The sequence below is a fragment of the Hypomesus nipponensis genome, chromosome 18, assembly GCF_054491055.1.
Source record: "Hypomesus nipponensis isolate SF chromosome 18, ASM5449105v1, whole genome shotgun sequence".
NCBI lineage: Eukaryota > Metazoa > Chordata > Actinopteri > Osmeriformes > Osmeridae > Hypomesus > Hypomesus nipponensis.
The window spans coordinates 6,291,009-6,305,906 of record NC_140378.1 but is presented as its reverse complement, the minus strand read 5'-3'; the positions used below and the strand labels follow the sequence as shown (position 1 = coordinate 6,305,906).

The window sequence follows — 14,898 nt, the reverse complement described above, 5'->3', positions numbered from 1 at the left end:
AAATTAATAATATCTCCCGGCCTTTTCTTCTCTTTCCTCTCCAGCTGGGACGTGAGCGGCGTGTGAAGCAACTTCCTCAACATCTGCTCACTTCCTCACTGACGAGGAGGAGGAGGAGGGGGGAGGAGGAGGAGGAGGAGGAGGAGGAGGAGGAGGAGGAAGAGGAGGAAGAGGGGGAGGAGGAGAAGGAGGAGGAGGAGGAGGAGGAGGAGGAGGAGGGGATAGGGAGGACAATGAGCAGAAGCAGAAGGAGGAGGAGAGGGAGAAAGAGGACATGGAAAGGAAGAGAGAAGTTGAGAACGGGGAGGAGGAGTGGGAGGAGTCTGCCAGTCACAACTAGACAGTAGAGAAAAGGGAGATAGACTAGAGAGAGACCAGCACATCTACAGTAATCTCCCCCCCCCAACACACACACACACACGCACACATGCTACTCCACCTGCCACTGCCTTCACCAGGTAGGCAGGCAGGGACCCCCCCCCCCCCTGAAAAACACCTCTCCACCAGCCTGCCAACTCTATAGTTGATCTACTGCTCTGATTCTCTCAACCACTCTTTTACACACACACACAGACACACCAACACACACAGACACACCAACACACACAGGCAATCTGAATGTGTCAGCTGTGGAGAGGATGAAGAGCTCAGACAGTGGAGGAGGAGAGAGGAGAGAAGGGAGGCTGAGATGATGGAGGAGCCGCAGGGTAATAACCCCGACCTGGCATGACACGTCTTCCCATAATGACTGTTTGGGCTGGAGGCAAGGCCAGCGCTGGTAAATAACGCACACCCACCCTCCGAGAGAACACAGTCGAATCTAGAACACTCTCTCTGTCTTCGGGGACACACACTCGGTCTGGTACACACACGCACTCACGCAGTGGAACCGCCTCCGTCTCTAGAAGGAGCCATGAGAAAGTGTCTGTTGGGGGCTGATGAATAAGGCTGGTCTGCTGCACATGCCCTTGTTAACAAATCAACAACGTTTAACATGACTGAGTGAGAGAAACAAAGAGGGAGTGAAAAAATAGGGGGAGGGGGGGAGGGGGGGAGGGTGAGAGATAGGAAAAGCGAGAGAGGGAGAGACGGAGACACAAAGACCAAGAGAGAAAGAGAGAGGCGGGGAGTGAGGAGGAGGAGGAGAGGGGGGGTTGATGGGGAGCGTCGAATCATGTTTTAAACAACAGATCCGTTCCTCCTCCCTCTCAGCCTGGTCTACATCTAGGGAGACACCCAGCTAGACACCCAGCCATCCAGCTGCAGTGTCCTTGGTCAAGGTGAGCAGCTAACCAGAACACAGCAGGTCAGCACCAGGGACGGCTTGCACACCACCGCACCCAGGAGACGCACACACACACACACACACACGTAGCATCGACATGTGTGGATAAAGAGAGGGACAGTTCAACAAACAGACTTCAGTGTGTCTGACTGGTCACCCCAGAAGTGAACGGATGGTTGAATAACCAAACGCCCTCCGTCTGGTCTGCCATTGGCCTCCGCTCTCTGACAACACACACACACACACACCGCACCCCATCACACGCACAGCTCTACACACACAGCCTATATTCTCTGCACACACTTAAGCTCAACTCTGTCGGACGTCTGCCTCTGTCTGGGCAGGGGAATGGAGAGAGGAGAGGAAAGGAGAGGGAAGTGGAGGAGAACAGAGAAGGGGGGGGAGAGGGTGAGGGAAGGAGAGGAGAGGAGAGGAGAGGAGAGGAGAGGAGAGGAGAGGAGAGGAGAGGAGAGGAGAGGAGAGGAGAGGAGAGGAGAGGAGAGGAGAGGAGAGGAGAGGAGAGGAGAGGAGAGGAGAGGAGAGGAGAGGAGAGGAGAGGAGAGGAGAGGAGAGGAGAGGAGAGGAGAAAAGATCAGTCTCACATGGTTCTCTCATTGCTCCCTGTTCGGCTATGGCCTGAGGGCTGGGTGTGTGTCTGTGTGTGTGTGTTTCTACGGGTTCTTGCACTTATAGTACAAAAGCAGCTGTTCCCTCTCAAACTCCAGACTAGCAAAAAACAGCTGCTCACAGACACCTTGCCCCCTCACCCCCCCACCCCCCCCACTGCACACACACACACACACAGTCAGAAGCAGAGCTCCTCACACACAGCAGAGGAGCAGCAAGCTGAGGGTTCTGACAGGAAGCCGTAGCTCCAGCAGAGCCGCAGGCCTGCAGGCCAGGTTTGTCCCACGCAGGACACCGTAAATCAATACTGCACTGAGGAGAGCAGGGGGGAGGAGGAGGGGAGGAGGAGGAGAGGAGGAGGGAAGGAGGAGGAGAGGAGGGGAGGAGGATGGGGGGGAGTGACGGATGGAGAGGAGGGGATAGTTGGCGGAGAGCAGAGGAGCAGAGGAGGGGGAGGAGAAGGGGAGGAAGGGAGAAGATAAAGCGAGGAGAACCGAGGAGGGGGGGGGGGAGATAGAGAGAGGAAAGAAGAGGATGGGGGGGGAGAAGGGAAGAAGGGCAGGAGGCGGAGAGAGGAGTGCAGGGGAGCGCTGGAGGGACGGAGAGGTGGAGAGGAGTGTGTGTCTGCGTGGGCATACTAACCTTTACACGCAAACACACACACAGGCACGCACACACAGGCACACACACACACACACACACACAGGCACGCACACAGGTTGAAGTCATCAATGTGATTCCAGTGCAGCTGGGAGGACCCGGGGCTGTTTGTGAAGCAGCCTCTCTGCAGAGAGACTCCAGCCTGCTGGGCTTATGTCATTCCACATGTGTGCAGGTCTCTGGGCAGAACGGCATGCCTCGGTGTCAAGAGGAGGGGTGGGACACTGGAAGGGGCTCAAGAGATTGATACAAGACTAGTGCGCACGCATGTGTTGGTGTGTTTGTGTGTGCGTTGCCGTGGTGATGGATGAGGTCGTTTCAGTTTGGAGGCACAACTATGAGAGATGAAGCCCCCAGTTATAAATAATCTGACCAAGTCCTTTTGTAAAACACTCTCTCTCACAAGCACACACACACACACATACACGCACGTACACAAACATACAAACACACGTACACACACACACACATGTACCCTGGTCATAAATCTGTCCAGGTCCCCAAAGATACAATGGCATCAAGACAGCAGGGTCAACCCTCTGAGGAACCAGTACAATATAAACAGCATCCTCGGAAAATCACACACTCTCATGGGTAAACACACACATCACATGGGCACACACACTGGCATGGGCGCACACACTCACAGGAAAGCATGTTCCATGACCAATCATCCAAATACATCAGTCAGTTGGATTAGTAAAGCAAACAAGGAAATAATCTGAACCTGAATAGGTATCTGACTCTGCTGCCCACGGCTGACTGGGTTTCTGAGTGTGTGTGTGTGTGTGTGTTGAAGCTCGCAGGAGAACAGGCTGATCAGAACCACATGTGGGCCGACAGCACTACGGGTGAGTCTAAACCGGGAGGATGATCTCTAGACCTGGAATGTGGAGGAGGAGGAGGAGGAGGAGGAGGAGGAGGAGGAGGAGGGGCAAGAGAAGAAGAGAGAGAGACAAGAAGATGAGGGGGAGGAGGAAGAGAGAGGAGAGAGACTGATCAGCTTCAAGACCACTTGGCTGGATCAAGGACTTGATTAGCACCAGCACTAGCAGTGTGTGTGTGTGTGTGTGTGTGTGTGTGTGTGTGTGTGTGTGTGTGTGTGTGTGTGTGAGTACATGCGTGTACATTTGTGTGTCACCACATTGTTTGTGTCCACAGTCCATCATTAATCAGGAATGTGAGGTCCCTGTTGGGTCCCCTCGGTGGGTCACAGCAGTGAGGGGAGAGGAGGGGGGGTGAAGTGAGGTGAGGGAGAGGGTGTGTGTGTGTGTGGGGGGGGGGGTGTAACACCCTAAAGATTTTCCTGACAAGCCCCTCCCCTATTGTCCTTGTGTTCATTCTTCACTCTCCCATCACTCATCCACCTTCGCTCCTCCTCCTCCTCCTCCATCCCTCCATCTCTCTGTCCTCTGACATCTTCTGCTGACCCAGAGCTCCACCCACTTTGACAAATGACTATGAGAATGCAGAGTGGGCAAAGTGTGTGTTTATGTTTGTGTACAGTACTGTGTCTGTGTGTGTGCTTGTCTGTGTGTGTGCCTGTGTGTGTGTCTGTGTGTGTATCTGTGTGTGTGTGTAGACAGAGTGTGAGTGCTCTTTGGCAGTGATGGAATCCCTACTCCTAGAAGGTTTCGAAGGCACCTTGTTACCTCCAACAGTAGAAGGTTCCCTCCTCAGCTTGGTGAGAGCAGTGACATGTCGTGTTCAGCTCACAGCACTGTTGTTCTGACGTGACGGCAGTTAGCCCCGCTGCTCCACTGCTTCTAGTCTGGCTTGTGCGCATTCACACCTTGAGTTTTACTACAACATTTTTCCTAGAACACACTCCAAGTTGCCAGCACCAAAGGACAAACACAAGCAACAGCATGGTGAATGGAGAGTAGAGATGTGTTTTTTTACAGTAGTTACAGTATTTGAATACACAAAAATAATTTAGAAAGTCTCTGGGAATGCGTGCCAAAAAAGAAACACTCAAATATAAGATTACCTCTGTACTTGAAGAGTAATTGTGATATGATTATAAATTGGAAGCTTATTATGTTTAACTCAATCAGTCTACCAACACCCTAAATATTATTAATAGTTAACACATTCTCCTAGAGTGTGAGTTTGTGTGGTGTTTTGGTCTGCATGAGGTCTGCAGAAACCAACACAAACAGAGCAAAACAGTCACAACACAAAGACAGCAGTCACAGTCAAAGTCTTTACTGCACTTCTCCCCCCTTACTACCACACACACACACACACACACACACACTCGTACACACACAAACACATACATCTCTGTCTTCGATTCACCTCACGTTGATCTCGCAGACGAGAGAAAGAGAGAGGGCACCGAGGGAGAGAGCCATTTACAATCTGAAATCAAAAGACTTCAATGTTGGCTAGTCTCCCCCCACCCCCCTCCCTCCCTCGCTTTTTCACTTTCCCTCTTTCTCCCTTTGTCTGACTTCAGGTCTGACCAGAATACTGATGCCAGGGTTTCAGAGACGCAATTGGTCCAAAAATGACTTTCTGCCCTCGTCTTTCATTCTGCACTCTGAGCTGCCAATTCCCACTGGGCCAGTCCCTGGGGGGTGGGGGGGGTGGGGGGTGGGGGGACGACAACGACAACCCTGCAACAAATAGCTGCATCTAAAGCTCTATAGGGCCTTGATGAGGTGTGGGGGGGGGTTGAGGGATTGCAGGGGTAAGGCAGCAATCTAACAGAGAGAGAGAGAGAGAGAGAGAGAGAGAGAGAGAGAGAGAGAGAGAGAGAGAGAGAGAGAGAGAGAGAGAGAGAGAGAGAGAGAGAGAGAGAGAGAGAGAGAGAGAGAGAGAGGGGGGGGGGGGGGGGGGGTTAGGGTTAGGGTTAGATCATGCCTGTCTCTCTGTCTGTTTGCCAGTCCGGGTACCTGAGAGGCAGGTACAGTAATAGTGATAGCAGAGTTAGTTACAGAGGTACAGTAATGGTGATAGCAGAGTTAGTTACAGAGGTAGTATAGCAGTGGAGGACATAACAGTGTGATAGCAGTGCCATGAGAACAGAGGTAGTTGTACTGTGGTGTGGTGCTGCAGGCTGGGCTGTAGCAGCCGTGGCGTTAGCAGCAGCACTGAACCTCTGCTGAGGAGAGCAGCTCCTCTCCAGGCAGCTGTTAAATAATGGAGCATCTGGCAGAGGAGAGGGATGATCTGATGACGCTCCACCAGGCTGGAAGTAACCCTCTGATGTGCCTGCCTGTGTGTGTGTCTGTTTCTCTGCCTGTGTGTGTGTCTGTTTTTCTGCTCTGTGTGTGTGTGTGTGTGTGTTTGTTGTGTGTGTCTGTTTCTCTGCTCTGTGTGTGTGTCTGTTTCTCTGCTCTGTGTGTGTGTCTGTTTCTCTGCTCTGTGTGTGTGTCTGTTTCTCTGCTCTGTGTGTGTGTCTGTTTCTCTGCTCTGTGTGTGTGTCTGTTTCTCTGCTCTGTGTGTGTGTCTGTTTCTCTGCTCTGTGTGTGTGTCTGTTTCCCTGCCCCCGTGTGTGTGTCTGATACCACCCATTAGACGGTCTACCTCTAACCTTCATGTGTTCACAACAACAAGGAGAAGCCATTAGCTAGGACTCAGAGGGCCAGACAGGAGCGGCTGCTCTTTAGCTGACACGGCAGCTAACAGCTCTATTATTGTGTCAGTGTCTCAGTGACAGAGCCTTGCAACACTATATTCACACAAAAGACTACATTAACAACAACAGCAACAACAACACTCTGCTGTCAGACGTTTCAACGGATTTCATTTGGCAGGAACAGACATAGCTCGTCTGTACATCCCCGCCTCCTCTCCCTTCCTCCCAGCCTCGCTCCCCTTTCCTCGCATCTGTGCCTAGCGTGTGTGTGTGCGTGTGTGCGTGTAAGTGTGTGTGTGTGTGTGTATGGGGGAACAGTGATCAGGCTGGTTTTATAACAGGAGGATTTCTCTATCTGACACATCACTTGTTATTTCTCTTGCCCCTGAAGGTAGCTGTAGCGGAGCCACTGTCAGTAACTTTGCTATCTGCAGTATTCTCTGACATTAGACAACAGCATACTGACGAGCTGACAGGCCAAAGATTCACCTGTCTTCAGCTTCTACTGGCTGTGGCTGATATTGGGCACTGGTTCTACTGGCTGAAGGATCTACTGGCTGTAGGTTCTCTTGGGCACTGAGTCCACTGGTAACAGATTTCCCCAGCAGCAGATTCTATGGGGTTCTTGTTGTACCAGCCCGGGGTTGAAATATATCAAACTTCAAACGGATAAAGTTTCACCTGGCTGCAGGCAGTTATGGTTTTTAACGAGTAAGAGAATAGGAGAACATGAAGATCTGTTTCACATACTGATCCACAGCCCTGCAGGCCCCTGTTAATATAGCTGTAATTACACAAATTACACATCGTCCTTTTAAAACACACACACACGCACGCACACACACGTACACACCCACACACAGTCATTCTCATCAACCACACCATTACTTCTCACATCACACCCTGCAGCAGCCTGAGTGAATGCTCTCTCTCTCTCTCTCTCTCTCTCTCTCTCTCTCTCTCTCTCTCTCTCTCTCTCTCTCTCTCTCTCTCTCTCTCTCTCTCTCTCTCTCTCTCTCTCTCCTCTCTCTCTCTCTCTCTCTCTCTCTACCTTCTCTCTCTCTCTCTCTCTCTCTCTCTCTCTCTCTCTCTCTCTCTCTCTCTCTCTCTCTCTCCCCTGCCCTATCTCTCCTCCGCCAGGCCAGTTTCCACACTCTCTCTATCCTCCTTTCACATCCACACAAACACTCTCCTCACTCCTTTCTTCCCCTCTAACAGGCTGCGGCCCTCTGCTCCTGTCCAGGGTGACAGCTCTCTGGCTGCAGGCTCACCGAGCCGCAGATTAACCTGACTTCCTGTCACTCAGGATTACAGGAAGCTGCACTCAGACCTGTCTGTCTCAAGCAGCTTCTGATTGGCCGACCTCCCCGATTCTAATATTGGCCCTCACTGGGAGCTCCAGAAATGAGGAAAGACGCCTCTTCTGAGAGAGGACCTCTAACTCGAGGGGGAGAGTGACATGTAGGCAGATGTATAGGCAGGCAGGCAGGCAGTATCATGTACAGACAGACAGGCAGGGAAGCGTGACTGACGATGGGGTCCCTAAACACGCAGCACCCAGCATGACACCGGGGGTCTAAGTGTACCCCCTATTTCCCTAATCAAATATAAATGAGCTGATTCCCGTTCTGCATCATTTATTTAAGTTTAGCGTGACAACTCCTGTTGAGCTTGCCCTCTATAACCTGTGTGTGTGTGCCAGTGTGATTATGCGTGATTATGTGTGTGTGTGTGTGTGCGCATGCAGGGCTAAGCAAGCAAGAGAGAGAATGCCAGCGAGAAAAGGAGAAGGAAAGCAATAAAAAGAAGAAGGGGAGGAGAAGGAGGGGGTTGGGATTTTCAGCGAAGCGTGAAATGAGAGTTTGAAGGGTTTTACCTGGTACATAGACAGCACACGCACCACTCTCTCTCTCTCTCTCTCTCTCTCTCTCTCTCTATCTTTCTCTCTCTATTTCTCTCTCTCTCACACACACACAAAGCCTCCCTGAACCTCTCATCACCCTCCAGTCCCAACCGAAAACTCTCACTTAAAATTCAAGACCCCTATCTCCCTCTCCCTCTCCCTCTCCCTCTCCCTCTCCCTCTCCCTCTCCCTCTCCCTCTCCCTCTCCCTCTCCCTCTCCCTCTCCCTCTCCCTCTCCCTCTCATTCTCCCTCTCCCTCTCCCTCTCCCTCTCCCTCTCCCTCTCCCTCTCCCTCTCTCTCTCTCTCTCTCTCTCCCTCTCCCTCTCCTCTCTCTCTCTCCTCTCTCTCTCTCTCTCTCTCTCTCTCTCTCTCTCTCTCTCTCTCTCTCTCTCTCTCTCTCTCTCTCTCTCTGTCTCTCTCTCTCTCTCTCTCTCTCTCTCTCTCTCTCTCTCTCTCTCTCTCTCTCTCTCTCTCTCTCTCTCTCTCTCTCTCTCTCTCTCCAACCGTCAGCTCTGCCCTCCACCCTCCTGTCACCCTATCTGGCCCAGTGTCTGAGGTGGCAGGCGCCTGGATGGGGGTGTAGGGGGGGTCAGCCGTCTGGGAGACACATCAATACCCCCCCACCCCCCACCCCCCTTTCTGTCCACTGCCAGGTCCATCAGAGCAGCCCCCAGGCAGGCACAGCTCACCTCCATCTCTCCCTCTGCCTGGACAGGGGACAGGTAGACAGGCTGGTGGAGCAGGGAGCAGAGAGAGAGAGAGAGAGGCTAGTGGAGCAGGGAGCAGAGAGAGAGAGAGGCTAGTGGAGCAGGGAGCAGAGAGAGAGAGAGGCTAGTGGAGCAGGGAGCAGAGAGAGAGAGAGGCTAGTGGAGCAGGGAGCAGAGAGAGAGAGAGGCTAGTGGAGCAGGGAGCAGAGAGAGAGAGAGGCTAGTGGAGCAGGGAGCAGAGAGAGAGAGAGGCTAGTGGAGCAGGGAGCAGAGAGAGAGAGAGGCTAGTGGAGCAGGGAGCAGAGAGAGAGAGAGGCTAGTGGAGTAGAGAGCAGAGAGACAGGCCGTCTCTCAAAAGACAGCGTGGCAGTGAGACAGGCAGACACACCAGAGGAGCAGGGAGACATCTGCTGGTGGCAAGGTCAGGGCTTCTCTGTCGCCACTGATTATCAATAAGATCAATACTCACAGAGAAGAGGAGAGGAGAAGTGAGCAGAGGAGGCACACATTCCAAGACTACATCTCTCTAGTTTCAGCCTCAAGGTGAAAGCCAGACTCATCTCTACCGTTCCACCAGTACATGGTGTGTTTTTGAATGTATGCTTGACAAATGAAAGACACATTTATCAAATAGAACAGGTAATGTGTCCTTTGTGAAGAAATCAGCTCTAAGAGTCATGAATAATTATGCGTCACAGTCAGACATCAACTCCTTTTAAAGCTCCGTCATTCAGTAATGACAGCCAAAGGCATTAACCTGAACTTGATGAAAGAGAGTGATTCTAAGCATGGTTGAGTATATGGAGCCTGAGAAAGAGAATGATGAAAGATATTGCAAAAATCAATGGGGATTTATAGAAGAAAATACCCATTCCCAGTTTGAGGCTGCATCTGAGACAGGGCTAAATGCAGAGGTTATAGAGTGCAAGGCTGGAGGCAGGGGTAGGAGGCAGGTCTGGAGGCAGGGGTTAAAGACGAAGGACTGGAGGCAGGGGTTAAAGACGAAGGACTGGAGGCAGGGCTAGAGACAGGGGTGGAGGCAGCGCTAGAGGCAGCGCTTGAGGCAGGGCTGGAGGCAGGGCCGGAGGCAGGACCGGAGGCAGGACCGGAGGCAGGACTGGAGGTTCCAGAGGCAGGGCTGAGGTGCTGACTGATGTGTAATGCTGGAGGTGTTTGTGTTGGCCTGTTGATACAGAGAGCCAGTATGTGGAGGCTGAAGGCTCTCAGACACTCTGATGAGGGCTGCCGAGAAGCTCACACACTGGAGCTGGAACCGTTTCTAGTCCTCAGAGGGGCTGGAATTATGCTGACACCACATGACATGATAAACACCCCCCAATGAATCACATCAGTTCATTGACACCCACATATAAACAATTGGGTTCTCGCACTGATATTGCTAATGAGATGAGTGAAGGCTCTGGCTCTCTAAAGTTATTCAAACACACACACACACACACACACACGCACACACACACATGCACACACACTCTCCTTTGGGGTAGCAGTAGATTACCCATGCTAGGCTGAAAGCAGGGCTCCCTGCACCATTCCTGTCTTTGTCTGCCTCTAACAATGTCAAACAGCTTTCCAAGACAAATCCAGGAAGTCTGGCCTTTTGGAAGTTTAAATCCGGATCAAACCTGATCGGTTCCACCCGGCCTCTCCGTCCACGCTCTGACTACTCCTCGTCATCCAGCAGAGCCCAACTCTGCTGACAGCCATGGGGGTGCCACCTAGAGCTGAGAGCCCAGTCCTCCATTCCTCCAGTCCTCCATTCCTCCAGCCCTTCAGTCCTCCAGTCCTCCAGTCCTCCATTCCTCCAGCCCTTCAGTCCTCCAGTCCTCCAGTCCTCCAGTCTTCCAGTCCACTAGCTCTCTAGTCCTCCAGCCCTTCAGTCCTCCATTCCTCCAGTCCTTCAGTCCTCTATTCCTCCAGTCCTTCAGTCCTCCAGTCCTTCAGTCCTCTATTCCTCCAGTCCTCCAGTCCCCTGGTTCTCCTTCTCTAGTCCTTTACATTCCTCCCCTTCTCCCAATCCCTCCCTCCTCTCTCTCCCAGTCCCCTGGAGTGAGTCAGCCAGTCTGTCGGTATGAATACTGCATGGTGTCAGGGTCTCAGAGGATGGGGGGGGGAGGTGGTCTGGAGACTCTGACCCACTTCAAACACAGCAGGGAGAGGGGTAGGGGGGGAGGAGGGGAGGAGGGGAGGAGGGTGGGAGTCTAGGTAGAGGCAGTGAAAACCATGTCTCCAAAACGTGCATTACTTCTAAAATCGCCCTCTCTTCCGTCTTTCTTCCTGTCTCTCCCTCTCTCTCTCTTGTCTCTCTCTCTCTCTCTTGCTCTTATCTCTCTCCCTGGCTCTCTCTCTCCCTCTCTCTCTGGCTATCCCTCTGCCCCCCTCTCGTTATCATTCCTCCTCTCCCTATTATACCCAATCCGGCCTCTGACCCAAGAGAGCCAGCAGAGGGAGGGTCACTCACCCTACACACACACACACACACACACACACTTGAACCCCCCGTGTCAGTGGGCCGGGCTCGTTCTGGAGAGGATCTGAACCAGCGTGATGTGGGGGGCAGAAGAGGCTGCAGAAGGAGGGGCAATGATCCATGAACGAGTGGCCTTCCTCTAACTGGATTAAACGGATCACAGCATAGCCCTTAAGCCACGCTGGGTGTTTACACATGTTTCTATTTGTTTATGTCAATGTGTGTGTGTGTGTGTGTGACCAAGTGTAAGTGTGTGTTAAGATACATGCGTGCATTTTGTGTGCATTTGAGTGAGGGGATGCACATTAGTTCAGCCATGTGTGTGTGTGTGTGTGTGCGTGCATGCGTGCATCCGAGGACATTTGTTGTTTTTTCTAACAAAGCGGGAGAGGACCCTGCTGTTCAGTATAATACATGTCAGATGACTGTTAATGCAACCATCGCTCCACCGAAAAATCAGTCTGTTGTGTGAAGTGACACGCACCCACGCACTGACACGCACAAACACACCAACTCGCATGCACACGCACGCGCCCACACGCACACACCAGAGCCCCGCTGTTCCTCAAGGCTGATGAGACACACATATGCTGCAGCCATTCCAAGCTTCTAGTACCACACACACAACCTCAGCCCTAACCTCTAGTACCACACACACAACCTCAGCCCTAACCTCTAGTACCACACACACAACCTCAGCCCTAACCTCTAGTACCACACACACAACCTCAGCCCTAACCTCTAGTACCACACACACAACCTCAGCCCTAACCTCTAGTACCACACACACACAACCTCAGCCCTAACCTCTAGTACCACACACACAACCTCAGCCCTAACCTCTAGTACCACACACACAACCTCAGCCCTAACCTCTAGTACCACACACACAATCTCAGCCCTAACCTCTAGTACCACACACACAACCTCAGCCCTAGCCTCTAGTACCACACACACAACCTCAGCCCTAACCTCTAGTACCACACACACAACCTCAGCCCTAACCTCTAGTACCACACATACAATCTCAGCCCTAACCTCTAGTACCACACACACAATCTCAGCCCTAACCTCCCAGTAGATCAAGTCTGATCCAGCAGCTCTCACCTGGTGCCTTATTTAGACAGAACAGGAATTTTATAGGGCTTGTCACTGAAATAACACAATGCTTCTGGGAATCCAGGAGTTGTGTGTGTGTGTGTGTGTGCGCACCCACATACCAATGATTATGTGTGAAAGGTGCTATGTTTGTGCATGAGTCATCTGTCTTTATGGATCAATAAAACTCACATTCTGACACTGTCACAGGTGAAAGATCTGACATGTGTTGCCACGGAGACGACCTTGAGTCTGAAATTACTTTCACAGTATCAGGCACTGGACTGGCAAATGTCTGTGTTTGAGGATGCTAGTCTTCCTTTGTGTCACAGTCAACATGACTTGAGCCATCTTGGACAGCATATTCCTAAAGTCAACACATAAAATAGTCTGAGGCTAGGGCTGCTGTATTAGGACACACACACCTGTCAATCAGTTCAAAGTTCAAGTCCTGACAGGAAACACTGCTAAATCAACATCGCAACACAAAACCACAACAACAGCCAACACGTCCTCGGTGTCCACACCCCCTTCTCTCGCCTCGCATTCTCTTCTTCCACAAGTGTGACGTCAACCCCCTGCCGTGGCTCCCAGACCCGCGACCCAACGTCAACCCCCCGCTCATCCCGTGTGCTCCTCACCCTGCCTCCTCTGGCGGGCCGGCGGGGGTGCGGGCGTTGGGGGTGGGACAGGAAGCGAGCGGCTGGTGTCTCAGCCTCCCGGAGCCCAGCGGAGCCCCAGCGGAGCCACGTGCTCAGCTGCAGGACGGCTCACAGCCCCCAGCTCCCCTCTCCCCCTGCCCCAGCCCCGCCACAGGAAACACATACCGCCAGGCCCCTTTAAGACGGACAGAGAGAGAGAGAGAGAGAGAGAGAGAGAGGGAGAGAGAGAGAGAGAGAGAAAGAGACAGAGAGAGAGAGACAGAGAGAGACAGAGAGAGACAGAGAGAGACAGAGAGAGAGACAGAGAGGGGCAGATGGTGCGGTACAGTGCTGTGTAATGTAGCTGGAGCGAGGGAGCCTAATCTGTGTTGCACTACAGTACCTCCTCAGAACTCCCAGAGCCTGCTTACATCAGCACGGCCAGAACGAACAAGTGCCGACATTAGAGAGTGTGTGTGTGGGGGGGGGGAGAGAGAGAGAGAGAGAGAGAGAGAGAGAGAGAGAGAGAGAGAGAGAGAGAGAGAGAGAGAGAGAGAGAGAGAGAGAGAGAGAAGAGAGAGAGAGAAAGAGAGAGAGAGAGAGAGAGAGAGAGAGAGAAAACAAGCGAGAGTGAGAGAGCGTGAGAGAAAGAATGAGAAAGAGAGAGAGTGTAGGAAAGAGAGGTAGAGAGAGAAAAGAAAAGTAGAGAGAGAGAGAGAGAGAGAGAGAGAGACAGAGAGAGAGAGAGAGAGAGAGAGAGGGAGAGAGAGGCAGCGAAGTGAAAAGTAGGACAGCCACAGTACCTCCCACAGCAGCAGGTCCAGCGTGTCTCGGGGTAGCAGGTGTTGTCCCGGGGTGGCGACCCAGCAGAACCACAACCACAACCAGGGGAGCAGGAGGAGGAGGAGCAGGGACCAATCAGTCAGCCATCTCCTCTCCGCCGCTCTGCTCCACTCCTCTTCCTGTGTCTGTCTGTCTGACCTCTACTCTGCCTCCACTCTGTTTCTTCTCCGTCCCCACTCTGTTCCTGCTCGCTGTCTAACTCTGTGCGTCTGTCTGAGCATATGTGTGCGAGCGAGTGTGTCGCAAGCAGCCTGACAGCCTGACTGACCACTGTTAGCTCTCAGACGCCCGTACAGAGGAAAAAAACACTCATGACACACAGAGAGAAGAGAAGGAGGGAGAAGGGGAGGGGGAGTTCAGAACGAAGAAAAAAGTCCTTTTCTCCAGAGTTGCACTTCTCTCTCTCTCTCTCTCTCTCTCTCTCTCTCTCTCTCTCTCTCTCTCTCTCTCTCTCTCTCTCTCTCTCTCGCACGCGCGGTCACAGAGTTCTGGGTGCAGTAGCGGTAGTGGTGGGGCAGGACAGGCTGAGCCATCTGTTGCAACACGTCTGCCTGCCGCTCTGCTTTACCCAACTACTCACTCTCTCACGCACGCACGCACACACACACACACACACACATACACAGCGGCGGAGCAAGCTGGGAGGGAGGAGGGTGAATAGAGGGGAGGATTGGCCTGCCTTCCTGTACCCAATCTGAAAACAGAACACTTTCTCTTAGTGAGGCAGGCGGAGCCAAAGGATTGGAGGGAGGGGGGAGACCAGAGGGAGAAAAAAAGACATGCACAATTTTTTTTAAGACACGGCAAGTGGTACAAAGACCAAAGGAGAGAGAGGGGGGGGGGAGGGAGAGATAGAGGGAAAGAGACAAGTTTATAAGAGAGGAGTGGCAAGACAGAGAGGGAGGGAGGGAGGGAGGGAGGGAGGGAGGGAGGGAGGGAGGGAGGGAGGGAGGGAGGGATGGAGGGAGGGAGGGAGGGAGGGAGGGAGGGAGGGAGGGAGGGAGGGAGGGAGGGAGGGAGGGAGGGAGGGAGGGAGGGAGGGAGGGAGGGAGGGAGGGA

The 14,898-nt window shown here is 52.7% G+C and overlaps 1 protein-coding gene across 4 annotated transcripts in view; it reads right to left on the bottom strand.

The window, feature by feature from the left end:
* The window catches only part of sulf2b (sulfatase 2b), a 40,701-nt gene extending 26,439 nt beyond the window's left edge, over positions 1-14,262 (bottom strand). For 3 of the 4 annotated variants that reach the window (XM_084680302.1, XM_084680300.1, XM_084680299.1), the window contains exon 1: positions 13,800-14,262. The gene's annotated coding sequence lies outside the window, so the exon portion shown is untranslated. The remainder of the gene's footprint in view (positions 1-13,799) is intronic. The other variant, XM_084680303.1, reaches the window with a different exon arrangement.
* Between the last annotated feature and the right edge of the window lie 636 nt (positions 14,263-14,898).